This window comes from Mirounga leonina, unplaced genomic scaffold (assembly GCF_011800145.1).
Source record: "Mirounga leonina isolate KUSES-001 unplaced genomic scaffold, KU_Mleo_1.0 Mir_165, whole genome shotgun sequence".
NCBI classification, from domain to species: domain Eukaryota; kingdom Metazoa; phylum Chordata; class Mammalia; order Carnivora; family Phocidae; genus Mirounga; species Mirounga leonina.
Window position 1 is genome coordinate 55,090 of NW_023270415.1, and position 14,164 is coordinate 69,253.

A 14,164-nucleotide genomic window follows, 5' to 3' on the forward strand; every position below is an offset into this window, starting at 1 on the left:
AGGCGAGGCCCTCAACGTCATGGACCCGGCGTGTCTGAGGTAAAATTAGACAACATTGGGGTGCGGTTCTGGACAGAATTCCTGGGGCTGTGGAAGTAGCAGTGCTGTTGCTTCCATTGTATTAGAAAGTATTGTGTGGAGGGTGAGGATGCTTGGGACAGGAATAGGTGTTGATGGTTACGGTGTGGCTAGGCGCGTGATCTTGTGTGTAAGTGGAAGGTGCGTGAGGCTGGTGTAGGGAGGAGGCGGGGCGAGTCACACTTACCTGGCAGGGGAGATACCACGATCAAGCAGGCGATTTTCCCGGAACGAGGCTTGTCCGTTGCACTGAGGATGTGCTGAACTCTGAGATTTCCCCAAAGGTGGGAAACTCGACTGCATAAATTGTAGTAGTGGGTGACTGTGTTTGCGCTCTCCCCTGGTAACGGGTGTGTAACAATAAAGTGTTTTTGCTTTTCATCTTGCTTTTTTTTTTCTTGCATTGCTAGGCCACAGAGTTGACCCTGGTGACACCAGTGCAGTGAGAAATGCACCGCCATTTTTCAGGCTTGCTTTGTGAAGGAGCAGCTTTTCGCTATTTCTCATAGAAAATGTAGGAGAGTTTCTATCTGCAGGTTTAGAAAAGAAACCTTGGTTGTCGTGTTTGCGTTTTATCGAAAACACAAAAACATCCAGCAATAAGGTAACATTCACACTGTCTGCATTCCATCCAACAGTTTGAGGTATGCAGAGAAGTAGGGGAAATGAGCCCTCATGAGTAGACAGATCACTCATCTGAAAATGACCCAGAGCTGACACCAAGGTGAGAATCACCAAGAAGGACAAGAAAGCATTTCTTGTAACCACATCCCATCATGTACAAAACATTCAGCAGATACATGGAAATTGTAAAAAAAAAAAAAAAAAAAAAAAAGACCAAATCTCATGTTAAGAGATGAAAACCACAATGACCATTTTGAGTTCATTACTGTGTATGTTGATTTCCAACAGCCTTGGAGGAGATTTGTCCTGACAGGTGTAGGAGAACCTGGAGGTAACTTGTTTCCAGAGTTAGTTTCCCCCAGGCCAGGAAAAGGGATTTCACACTCCTGCACTGTTAGAGATGGGCTGAGTGCCTTTCAGGAGGAGAGATAAATGGGGCTGGTGGTTGTATACTGCATGTACTCCCCGTTCTCTGGGACTGGGTACAAAGGAGCTCCAGGAGCCCCAGGGCAGTCCTACTCACAGGTGTCTTTAGAAGCACAAACACATTGAGAGCAGGAGAGGATTACACAAAAAAGATAAAAGGGATCCCAGAGGACCTGGGTTGGGTTCCTAGAGGGTTTTCTATGGGTAGGTGGGAAAGAGGACTCGCACATAGCAGGAACTCAGGAAACATGCCCAGTAGGAGTGGAGCAGATTGAAGGCATTTCCTAGATTTTTAAACCTTTCTGCTAACATGAAAATCATGGTTTGTGCCTGGCCAGCAAAGCTGCCCGAGGGACACATGGCTGGCTCAGTCAACACAGCATGCAACTCTTGATCTCAAGGTCATGAGTTAGAGCCCCACACTGGTCATGGAGCTTAACTAAAATTAAATAAAAATAATAAATAAAAAATAAATAAGGTGCATGCATCAGGAATCCAGAGTTACACCCCCTATGGAAATTGGGGCAGCTACCATGGTCCTTGCAGATCAAGAGCCTTTCTGAGCCCTGAGAGAATCCTAAATGTTGCCTATTTCCCAAGATCAACCCAGAGACCCCATATTTTTAATATTTGTTGGGTTTCCCGTGTGTGTTCAGAGGTTCACTGGCAGACAAAGTTGACATGCTGAGTACAGAAGTAGACCAAGAAACAGAATATTACCTGGATGTACCACATTACTCTGTGCCTTCACTGCAATCTCACCTAAAATGGGAATGGGCAATTGAAATACCTTGCATTCAATACAGGTTAAGGAAAAAATGGAAAGTTTGGGTTAACAGTTTATATTATTGTGCCCTCAGATTGAATTTGATGGCAAGTGGAGACTCTATTGAACGTTTTCTAGGTTCTGCAGGTGGAAATGAGGGCCTAAGGGACAAGGCAATTACACAACTCAGAGTAACTTTGGTAACTTAGTATCTTCACACTTGGCACAGTTTTCTTTCATTTTGTCTGATCCCATGGTCTCACTCTTGAGTCTAAACATATTTGTACAAGGAAGTTGATATCAGTACCAAACCTAAAATCCATACCACTAAATGTGGCAGTGCTTATTCCTAATGGTACTTTAGGCTCCTTTCTTTCTTTTTTTTTATTATGTTATGTTAATGACCACACATTACATCATTAGTTTTTGATGTAGTGTTCCATGATTCATTGTTTGCGTATAACACCCAGTGCTCCATTCAATACGTGTCTTCTTTAATACCCAACACCAGGCTAACCTATTGCCCTACCCCCCTCCCCTCTAGAACCCTCAGTTTGTTTCTCAGGGTCCATAGTCTCTCATGGTTCCTTTCTAAATGCTTGTAGGATTCTAGCCATGTGTGCACTTCTCTTTGGCCCCACCTCCAGGTTAAGCAGTACATTTGAGGTGGCTCCATCATTGGGGAAAGATGTAGGTGAGACAGGTAATAAAGAGAAATGGGGAGAGGATGGTTAAATAAAGTGTGCTCATAAGTGGGTTATAATTCCAGAGAGGACCATGGCATTTCATTTTTAAATATATATATATTCCCTACATAACTTTTCCCAGGTAAAGAAAATTGAATTGTTGCTGATTTACAAGGGGTGCCAACAAACTCTACCTACACAATGTGGGGAAAAGAAGGGAAACGGTGTTCTTTGCAGTTGGCCCCCTTTAGTGGGCCTGGCCTGGAAAGAAAGGAAAAAAGGAAGAAAAAAGAAGAAAGGAAGGAAGGGAGAAAAGAGAGGAAGAAAAGAGAGAAGGAAGAAAGGAAAGAAAGGGGGGATGGAGGAAGGAAGGAAAGAAGGAAGGAAGGAAAGAAGGGAGGAAGGGAGGAATGATTGAATCCCAGTCAATTTTCTTTGTAAACATTTAGTGAAGAACCTGTTGGCAAACACCTAAAGGGTGGTTACTTTTGGGAGGGCCCCCTTAAGGTATATTTTCAGGAGGGTGTATCTGGTCTGTGCAGAACTATTTAGGGAACCAAACCAAGAATCTGTGGATTAATATGGCTTTGTTCCCTAGAAACTGTCACATCAGCTTTGTAAGCATCACCATGGGAAATCACCCCAAACAGCTCCACTTTGTGTGGGGAGCTCACACATCACTTAGAGACCATATATGTTTCGTCTGGGCCAGAGCATGTCCTCATGTGGGAAGCAGGTTTTTGCAGTTAGTGTTGGTGGTCTCAGTTGCTTTGCTGGTACCTCACAATTTTACCCTTGAAAATGTGAGTAAAACTTGATACTGGATAAGATTTATGATTTGAGGGGACTGATTTGGCAATGCAACCTTTTATGTCATCCCCATATTCACTGGATGTGCTCTTATGCAATTCTCTCGTTTTTCTTAAAATAGTTGCCATTGACCAAAGTTAAAGCAGGATAATCTCTGTACAGAGTGACTGGTGGATTATGGATTAAAAATTTAATGCCTTTATGGCTAATTTTTTTTGCTAAAATATCTTCCAAAACCATGTATTGTTCTTTTGCACGTGCCCATTTGCAACTCCAAAAGCCCAAAGGCATATTGCCCTGCTAACTTGTGGTCCTTGTGATCAATTCCCTGGAAGTTCAGGATTATGACAGCTCTCATTCAATCCCAAATGGGATAGACCCCATCTATCATAACTCACTATCTACATGTTATACAATTTCTCATAGTTAGGAAAACAGCAGGGATAAGAAAAGATGAAGTACAGTGAGCAATCTTACCTTGAAGAAGTACGTTTATTTTTGGGAAATCTGTGACACCACCCACAAGTGAAAAATTGTTCCCTGATGCCCTGGCATAGCCTTAGTTGATGGCAATTCCCTTAAGCCAAATCACCAGGTATACACCTCCCATGAAACATGCTGGGGGTTTTATTCCTTGCAGCCAAGAAGAACACACCCCAGGAAGAAGGTATTAGAAAGAACCTATTCTAGGATCTGGGCTTTGGGGGAGGATGGAAGGAAGAAGGGTTTGTTCTATATGGAATACTACTGTTAGTACTGGCAATTCTATGAGTGGAGTGAGAAGACGCAGTCATTTCCTTATGAAAAGAGGAGGATGTTTGGGATTTTGTAGGTTGCACAATGCCTTTGTTTTGGCTGGGCCTGTTCAGAATCATTAGTAGCCTTGTATTGTGTCATTTTAGAGTAATCTTGTCTGAGGTTGATATTCCATTTCTGAGATTGTTAATTTCCAGCATGAGAACCAAACAGGCGGGGAGTATCAGAGCAGTTCAGGGCATCAGAGGCTGGGATTGTTCTTTCTCCCTGGAAATCCCTACAATAGAGGTCATAAAAAGAGAGCACTCTGGATAGACAAGATATAGGTGCAAGGTTGGCTGAGGAGCGGTGTGACTTTGACTAAGTTTCTTGAATTTCCTGTGGTTCAGTTTCTCATTTCAAAATGGGTCCAATAGGAGTTTCTGCTACATGGGTTGTCCCGGGTGTTACATGAGATGTGCAGGCAAAGCACTGAACCCAGTGCCTGGTAGGGAGTAAATACTCAGTACAGATTAGTTCTTCTCAGTCACTTTCTAAAATTAAATAAATACATCTTAAAAAAAAATCTATATAAGCTTAAGTTGGACAATGATTTCTTAGATATGATACCAAATTGTAATTAATGAAAGAAAAAATTGATAACTAGACTTCATCAAAATTTAAAACTTTTAGAAAAAGATTTTATTTAATTATTTGAGAGAGAGAGAGAGAGTGAGAGAGAGCATGAGAAGGGGGGAGGGACAGAGGGAGAAGCAGACTTCCTGCTGAGCAGGGAGCCTGATGCATGGTTCCATCCTGGGACTCTGGGATCATGACCTGAGCTGAAGGCAGATGCCTAACTAAGCCACCCAGGTGCTCCCAAATTTAAAATTTTTGCTCTTCAAAAGACATCGGTGAGAGAATGCAAAGGCAAGTCACATATAGGTAGAAAATATTTATAAGTTACATATCTGATAAAGGTCTCCTATATAGAACATTGAAAGAACTCTCAATAATAAGATGACAAACAATCCAATTTAAAAATGGATAAAAGAGGGGCACCTGTGTGGCTCAGTCAGTGAAGCAACTGCCTTTGGCTCAGGTCATGAGCTCAGGGTCCTGGGATCAAGCCAACCCCCCAACCCCCATTGGGCTCCCTGCTGAGTTGGGAGTGTGCTTCTCCCACTCCCTCTGCCCTCCACCCTCCTCGTGCTCTCTCTCTTTCAAATAAATAAATAAAATCTTAAAAAAATAAAATAATAAAATAAAATGGGTAAGCAATTTGTAAAGACAGTTCAGCAAAGAATATATATGGAAGGCATATAAGAACATGACAAGATCTACTTCATTAGCCATTAGGAAAATGCAAATTTAAACCACTACATGCCAATCAAAATGGCAAAAGTGAAAAGAATCTCCATTCCAAATATTGGCAAGGATGTGTAGGAGCTAGAAATCTCATACACTGCTGATGGGAATGTTAAATTGTACAATTACTCTAGAAAATAGTCTGGAAAAAATTTTTTTGAAGAGTTATTTATTTATTTGAGAGAGAGGGAGAGAAAGTGAGTGGGGGGAGGGGCAGAGGGAGAGGGACAGAATCTCAAGCAGACTTCCTCCTGAGCATGGAGCCCTACTCTGGGCTCTATCTCACCACCGATGAGATCAGGACCTGAACTTACTCTTCACAGTAGCCTCAAAATTCTGTGCTTACAATGTCCACAATAGCCAAACTGGAATGAGACAAGATGTCCTTCAATAGATGAATGGATATAGAGGATGTGGTTCATATATACAGTGGAATATTATTCAGTCATCAGAAAGGATGAATACCTACCATTTGCATCGACATGGATGGAACTGGAGTGGATTATGCTAAGTGAAATAAGTCAAGCAGGGAAAGATAATTATATGGTTTCACTCACACGTGGAACATGAGGAATAGCACAGAGGGCCATAGGGGAAGGGAGGGAAAACTGAAGGGGGGGGAATCATAGAGGGAGACAAACCATGAGAGACTACTGACTCTGAGAAACAAACAGGGTTACAGAAGGGAGGGTGGTGGAGGGATGGGGTAACCGGGTGATGGGTATTAAGGAGGGCACATGTTGTGATGAGCACTGGGTGTTATCTGCAACTAATGAATCGTTGAACACTACATCAAAAACCAATGATGTTTGTTAATTGAACATAATTTAAAAAAGGATAAGAAAGATAAAAAAATCTGTGTGCTCACTGATTGGCCACTTTTCTGGGGTGAACTGAGCAGAGCACAGAGACTGGAACAGATTGTGGATAACCTGGCTGCCCCTTTTGGCTATGAGCCACAATAGGCTTAAACAGTTTTGCACAAAGATGTTATTTGAAAGATGCTCTCTACACAGTGGTGTTTCAATGAATTAAGCATATGGCACTTTCCCTATGCTACCACACATATATTTTTTGATAAGGCTACCATCTTCCTGAGATGTTAGTTGTAAGATGCTATTTTACACACTGTTGTTTTGATGAGTTAAATAATGGCATATTTCCTAAGTTTCCACAGATATAATGGAAAATGCTTTATCTTCATGAAGGAAGATGGTAGTTGAAAGATGCTTTCAGTCTGGGAGGCAAGATGACAGAAAGTAGGGGACCCCATTCAAAAGGGTCCCCTGAATTTTGCTGGATATCTATCAAACTATTTGAACACCCACAAAATCAGCCTAGATGTAAGAATATATATCTGGATCTCTACAAGCAGAAAAGTGACTGCTTTTTTTTTTTTTAAGATTTTATTTATTTATTTGAGATAGAGAGAATGAGAGACAGAGAGCATGAGAGGGAGGAGGGTCAGAGGGAGAAGCAGGCTCCCTGCTGAGCAGGGAGCCCGATGCGGGACTCGATCCCGGGACTCCAGGATCATGACCTGAGCCGAAGGCAGTCGCCTAACCAACTGAGCAACCCAGGCGCCCAAAAGTGACTGCTTTTTGCAAGGTAGGATGTGTGGAGTGGTGAATCTGCAGGGACATATTGGATGATAAACAGAAAGGGAAGGAGCCACCATAAGCTGGCTGGAAAATGATATAATACTGGAGCACAAAATCAGAACCCTTAGAAATATGCTTTAGTAAGAGACAGCCCTCTCTGAAGGGGGCTCTGGAAATGAAGAAGCAGAATTCTAGGTAGGGCATTGTGGTCCCAGGTTACGACGGAACACAGAGCAAAAGGAGATTCCTGAAATGCTAGAGGACCCGAGCTTTGGAGCCAGGAAGCAGGTTATGGTCAGTGAGCCCAGGAAGAGATTCTCGGCTTGGATCACCATAAACCTCAAGCTGGGCGGGTCGATATCCACTCTTTGCTTGAACAGCCTGAAAAAAATCTGGAACCAGCACTGGTGACTGGGCAAAAACTTTGCAGAACAGTAGTGGCTGGGAAAAGTCTTTAGGGCAGAACACAAACCTGATTCCAGAGCTTCGGGTGCACGAATGAGCCAGCAGCCCCTGGCAGTTTTAGAATCACAAAGGGCAGTGGCACTCCCGGGCCCCTGAGACTACCACTGAGAGAGTTGCTGTGGACATGCACTGTGGGAGGGTGCAGTTTTCAGTGGTGCATGCAGAAGTGGAGACTCTTTGTCCTGGAGGGTTTATTGAAGAGGGCAGACTGTGAATTTTCTATTCTGGGCCAGAAGTTTGGCTTTGGCCATTTGGCTCCACCGAAAGCCCCCAGAGAACAAAAGCCACACAGAAGACTGGTTTCCACTGAGCCCATCCCCCTGTCCACAAAGGCAGGGTTACCTGAGAAACAGCTTGGCAGTCCCCTCTCCCAGAAGACAGGCTGGAAGAACAGGTGGATGACAATCCTATGAATCCTCTAAGACTGTAAAATCCAAACACCCAGGGAAAATTCTATATTGAGCTCCAGGTGTGGCCTCATGACTTGTTTATTTTTCAGATTTAATTCTCCTTTTCTGTTCTTTCTTTCTTTCTTTTTCCCCTTTTCTCATGCTTTTATTCCCCTCTATTGTATTCTTCTTTTTATATTCTCCTCATTTCAACTAGATGTCTATTAAAACAACTCATTTTTCATAGTCGCTTTTTAACTTGTATTTTTACACACATATTTTTTATAGATATATGCTTTATTTTAGCCCATTTTTCACTTTATTTAGTTTTACCTTTTCATATATACAAGTTTTACTTCCCTTGGATTTTTGGGATGTAGTGTCCTCTAACACAGAGACCAAAATACACCCAGAAACAACTGAAACACCCTGTTTTGTCCACACTGAGAGGTTATGGCCCCCTTCCCCACATTCCGCTTTTTTAAAAACATTTTTTCATTTTTAAATATTATTCTTGTATTTTATTTTGGCTTTGTTTTTTCGGTGGTGGCTTTGGACCACTCTGGGTATTGCAAGGGTACATCTACCTTGGGTCATGGTTAATATTTTGGACTCTGATCATTCACTCAATCATCCCTCGACAGAATGACTAGGAGGAGGAGGAACTCACAACAAAGAAAAGAACCAGAGACATTGTCTCCACCACAGAACTAATGGATAACAATATAAGGAAGATGTCAGACACAGACTTCAGGATGGCAATCATGAAATCAATAGCTAGGCTTGAAAAAAGTATTAGTGACAATATAGACTCTCTAAGGGCAGAAATAAGATCTAATCAGGCCGAACTTAAAAATGCTATGAATGAGATGAAATAGAAACCAAAAGAACAGTAGAACAGATCAACAAAACTAGGAGCGGGTTCTTTGAAAGAATTAATAAGATTGATAAACCCCTGGCCAGACTTATCAAAAAGAAAATGGAAATGACCCAAATAAATAAAATCAAGAATGAAAGAGGAGAGATCACAACCAACACCAAAGAAATACAAACAATTATAAGAACATATTATGAGCAACCATATGCCAGCAAATTAGATAATCTGGAAGTAATGGATGCATTCCTAGAGATGTATCAACTACCAAAACTGAACCAGGAAGAAATAGAAAACCTGAACAGACCTATAACCACTAAGGAAATTGAAGCAGTCATCAAAAATCTCCCAACAAACAAGAGCCCAGGGCCAGATGGCTTCCCAGGGAAATTCTACCAAACATTTAAAGAAGAATTAATACCTATTCTTCTGAAACTGTTACAAAAAATAGAAATGGAAAGAAAACTTCCAAACTCATTTTATGAGGCCACCATTACCTTGATCCACAAACCAAAGACCCCATCAAAAAGGAGAATTACAGACCAATATCCCTGATGAACATGGATGCAAAAATTCTCACCAAAATACTAGCCAATAGGATCCAACAGCACATTAAAAAGATTATTCACCACGACCAAGTGGGATTTATTCCTGGGCTGCAAGATTGGTTCAACATCCACAAATCAATCAATGTGATACAATACATTAATAAAAGAAAGAACAAGAACCATATGATCCTCTCAATAGATGCAGAAAAATTATTTGACAAAGTACAGCATCCTTTCTTGATCAAAACTCTTCAGAGTATAGGCATAGAGGTTACATACCTCAATACCATAAAAGCCATCTATGAAAAACCTACAGCAAATATTATTCTCAATGGGGAAAAACTGAGAGCTTTCCCCCTAAGGTCAGGAACATGGCAGGGATTTCCACTATCACCACTGCTCTTCAAAGTAGTACTAGAAGCCCTAGTCACTGCATTCAGACAACAAAAAGAAATAAAAGGTATCCAAGTTGGTAAAGAAGAAGTCAAACTCTCACTCTTTGCAGATGATATGATACTTTATGTGGAAGACCCAAAAGACTCCACCCCAAAACTGCTAGAACTCACACAGGAATTCAGTAAAGTGGCAGGATATAAAATCAATGCACAGAAATCAGTGGCATTCCTATACACCAACAACAAGACAGAAGAAAGAGAAACTAAGGAGTCAATCCCATTTACAAATGCACCCAAGGGGCGCCTGGGTGGCTCAGATGGTTAAGGATCTGCCTTCGGCTCAGGTCATGATCCCAGGGTCTTGGGATCAAGCCCTGCATTGGGATCCCTGCTTGGCGGGGAGCCTTCTTCTCCCTCTCCCTCTACTGTTCCCCCTGCTTGTGCTCTCTCATTCTCTCTGTCAAATAAATAAATAAAATCTTTAAAAAACAAAACCAAAAAACAAATGCACCCAAAACCATAAGATACCTAGGAATAAATCTAACCAAAGAGGCAAAGAATCTGTAGTCAGAAAACTATAAAATACTCAGGAAAGAAATTGAGGAAGACACAAAGAAATGGAAAAACGTTCCATGCTCATGGATTGGAAGAACAAATATTGTGAAGATGTTAATGCTACCTAGAGCAATCTACACATTTAATGCAATCCCTATCAAAATACCGTCAACTTTTTTCAAAGAAATGGAACAAATAATCCTAAAATTTGTATGGAACCAGAAAAGACCCCAAATAGCCAGAGGAATTTTGGAAGAAAAAAAAAAAAAGCAAAGCTGGCGGCATCACAATTCCAGACTTAAGCTCTATTACAAAGCTGTCATCATCAACACAGTATGGTACTGGCCCAAAAATAGACACATAGATCAATGGAAAAGAATAGAGAGCCCAGAAATGGACCCTCAACTCTATGGTCAACTAATCTTTGACAGAGCAGGAAAGAATGTCCAATGGCAAAAAGACAGTCTCTTCAACAAATGGTGTTGGGAAAATTGGACAGCCACATGCAGAAGAATGAAACTGGACCATTTCCTTACACCACACACAAAAATAGACTCCAAATGGTTGAAAGACCTCAATGTGAGACAGGAGTCCATCAAAATCCTAGAGGAGAACACAGGCAGCAACCTCTTTGACCTCAGCCTCAGCAAATTCTTCCTAGAAACATCGCCAAAGGCAAGGGAAGCAAGGGCAAAAATGAACTATTGGGACTTCATCAAGATAAAAATCTTTTGCACAGGAAAAGAAACAGTCAACAAAACCAAAAGACAACCGACAGAATGGGAGAAGATATTTGCAAATGACCTATCAGATAAAGGGCTAGTAACCAAAATTTATAAAGAACTTATCAAACTCAACACCCAAAGAACAAATGATCCAATCAAGAAATGGGCAGAAGACATGAACAGACATTTTTTCAAAGAAGGTATCCAAATGGCCAACAGACACATGAAAAAGTGCTCAACATCGCTTGGCATCAGGGAAATCCAAATCAAAACCTCGATGAGACACCACCTCACACCAGTCAGAATGGCTAAAATTAACAATGCAGAGAAAGGGGACCCTCCTACACTGTTGGTGGGAATCCAAGCTGGGGCAGCCACTCTGGAAAACAATATGGAGGTTCCTCAAAATGTTAAAAATAGAGCTACTATACAATCCAGCAATTGCACTACTGGGTATTTATCCCAAAGATACAAATGTAGGGATCCAAAGAGATACATGCACCCCGATGTTTATAGCAGCAATGTCCACAATAGCCAAACTGTGGAAAGAGCCAAGATGTCCACCAACAGATGAATGGAAAAAGAAGAAGTGGTATATATATACAATGGAATATTATGCAGCCATCAAAAGGAATGAAATCTTGCCATTTGCAATGACGTGGATGAAACTGGAGAGTATTATGCTGAGTGAAATAAGTCAATCAGAGAAAGACATGTATCATATGATGTCACTGATATGAGGAATTCTTAATCTCAGGAAACAAACTGAGGGTTGCTGGAGTGGTTGGGAGTGGGAGGGATGGCGTGGCTGGGTGATAGACATTGGGGAGTGTATGTGCTATGGTGAGTGCTGTGAATTATTTAAGACTATTGAATCACAGACCTGTACCTCTGAAACACATAATAGATTATATTTTTAAAAAAGAAGAAGAAGAAGATAGTAGGAAGGGAAAAATGAAGGGAGGGATATTGGAGGGGGAGACAAACCATGAGAGATTATGGACTCTGAGAAACAAACTGAGGGTTCTAGAGGGGATGGGGGTGGGGGGATAGGTTAGCCTGGTGATGGGTATTAAAGAAGGCACATATTGAATGGAGCACTGGGTGTTATGCACAAACAATGAATCATGGAACACTACATCAAAAACTAATGATGTAATGTATGGTGATTAACATAACATAATAAAAACTGCTATGAATGAGAAGCAGTCTAAACTGATTATTCTAATAGCCAGTGTAAATGAGGAATGAGGCAAAAGAGCGAATCAGTGATCTAGAAGATAAGCTGATAGGAAGGAAGGAAGCTGAGGAAGATAGGGATAGGCAGCTAGTAGCCCATGAAAATAGACTTAGAGAGATCAACGATGCCATGAAACATTCCCATGTCAGAATTATTGGGATCCACAAGGGGACAGAGATAGAAAGGACTGGAAGGTATATTTGAGTAAATCATAGCTGAGAACTTCCCTAATCTGGAGAAGGAAACAAGCATTCCTGTCCAAGAGGCAGAGAGGACCCCTCCCAAAATCAATAAAAATAAATCAACACCCCAACATGTAATAATGAAGCTTCCAAATCTTAGACCCAAGAAAGCTATCCTGAGAGCAGCTAAGGGAAGAAATTTCTTACGTACAGAGGGAGGAACATCAGAATAACATCAGAGCTGTCCACAGAAACCCAGCAAGCCAGAAAGGGCTGGCAAGACATGTTCAGGGTACTAAATGAAAAGAACATTCAGCCAAGAATACTTTACCCAGCAAGACTGTTATTCAGAATGGATAGAGAGATTAAAGAGCTTTCAGGACAGGCAGAACCTAAAATAATATGTGACCACCAAGCAGGCTTTGCAAGAAATGTTAAGGGGAATTTTATAAGCGAAGAGAAACCCAAGAGTCACATAGACAAGAAAGAAACAGAAAATCTATAAAAACAGGGAGTTTACAGGCAATACAATGGCACTAAATTCATATCTTTCAATACTTAGTTACTCCTAATGTAAATGGACTGAATGCCCCCATGAAAAGACACAGGGTTTCAGATTGGATAAAAAAAAGTGGGACCAAGCCATATGCTGTCTACCAGAGTCTCATTTTGAACCTAAAGTCACCTCCAGAATGCAAGTGAAGGAATGGAGAACCATTTACCACACTAATGGACCTCAAAAGAAAGCTGGGGTAGCAATCCTCATATCAATAAATTAGATTTTAAACCAAAGACTGTAGTAAGAGGTGTAGAGGGATACTATATATATCACACTTAAAAGTTCTATCCAACAATAAGATCTAACAATTGTAAATATCTATGCCCCCTACATGGGAGCAAGCAATTACATAAACCAACTAATAACCAAAATAAAGAAATATATTGATAATAATACATTAATAGTAAGAGACTTAACACTCTACTCACAGCAATAGACAGATCTTCTAAGCAGATCAACAAAGAAACAAGAGCTTTGAATGACACATAGGACCAGATGAACTGCCTAGATATATACATAACATTCCATCCTAAAACAGCAGAATACTCATTCTTCTTGAGTGCACATGGAACTTTCTCCAGAATAGACCACATACTGGGTCACAAATCAGGTCTCAGTCGATACCAAAAGATTGAGATTATTCCCTGAAACTGGAACTCAACCACAAGAAGAAATTTGGAAGGAACTCAAGCTCTTGGAGGTTAAAGGACATCATGCTAAAGAACGAATGGGTCGACAAGGAAATTAAAGAACTTAAAAAATTCATGGAAACTAATGAGAATGAAAACAAATTGGTCCAAAACATATGGCATATTGCAAAGGAGGTCCTAAGAGGGAAATACATAGCCATCCAAGCCTCTATCAAAAAACTAGAAAAATTCCAAGTGCACACAATAACCCTGCACCTAATGGACCTGGAAAAAGAACAGAAACTAAAGACCTAAACCAAGCAGGAGAAGGGAAATAATTGAGATCAGAGCAGAAATCAATGAAATAGAAACCAGAAAAACAGTGGAACAGGTCAATGAAACTAGAAGCTGGTTCATTGAAAGAATTAGTAAGATAGATAAACCACTGGCCAAACTTATCCAAAAGAAAAGAGAAAGGACCCAAATTAAATAAAATCATGAATGGAAAG

The 14,164-nt window shown here is 40.9% G+C and overlaps 1 non-coding gene across 1 annotated transcript; it reads left to right on the forward strand.

Annotated features, from left to right (window-relative positions):
- Positions 1-257: 257 nt before the first annotated feature.
- Positions 258-421, forward strand: LOC118015492. Its single transcript, XR_004680658.1, has one exon. It is a non-coding gene; the product is annotated as a U1 spliceosomal RNA (small nuclear RNA).
- The last annotated feature ends 13,743 nt before the right edge of the window (positions 422-14,164 follow it).